The sequence below is a fragment of the Cornus florida genome, unplaced genomic scaffold (assembly GCF_030987335.1).
Source record: "Cornus florida cultivar Cherokee Brave unplaced genomic scaffold, ASM3098733v1 CherokeeBrave_3.0.0_Hap2_Chr03, whole genome shotgun sequence".
NCBI classification, from domain to species: domain Eukaryota; kingdom Viridiplantae; phylum Streptophyta; class Magnoliopsida; order Cornales; family Cornaceae; genus Cornus; species Cornus florida.
Window position 1 is genome coordinate 41,534,806 of NW_026775573.1, and position 631 is coordinate 41,535,436.

Genomic DNA, 631 nt, shown 5'->3' on the forward strand with positions numbered 1-631 from the left:
AATGCGACTCTAGTTACATGCTACACATTAAGTCTCAAGTTCGCAAACTGCATTAGATTATGCAATGATATGCTTAGACGCTGTGAATTATGTTTTCCATTATCTTATGTGATGGGCTAACGCCTAAAAGGATGTATATGGATTCGTGATAGATACAGGAGATCTGATGGTTTTCTAATTGCTGAAAATGGATTGTTGGATTTTCTCAACAGCTACCGTAGGGTTACCAAAGTGTTTCTAGGAATTATGGAGATTTTTATGTGTATATAGTGTAAAAGGACCACTCAGTCACTTTCGCTAGCATTACCAAGACAAATAACAAATAGATATGATGCAATACAAGTAAAATATGCTTGAATTATTCCTAGAGACAAAATTCCGTCAATAAGAAATTAATCAATCTATAATTGTTGAGAACTTACAACCCATTTCATATCACAGATAAAATATCATAATTTTTATTTATTTATTTATTTTGGGGGGGGGGGGGGGGGGGGGGGTGCATTCAATTTGCTGTTTACATAATACAAATAGAAAGCTCATAAAAGGAAATAATTTGCTTGCCAGCCGTGGAAAATACATAAAAACTAAGCAGCTTTCATTAGCTGTTTAAATAATACAAAATAGACAG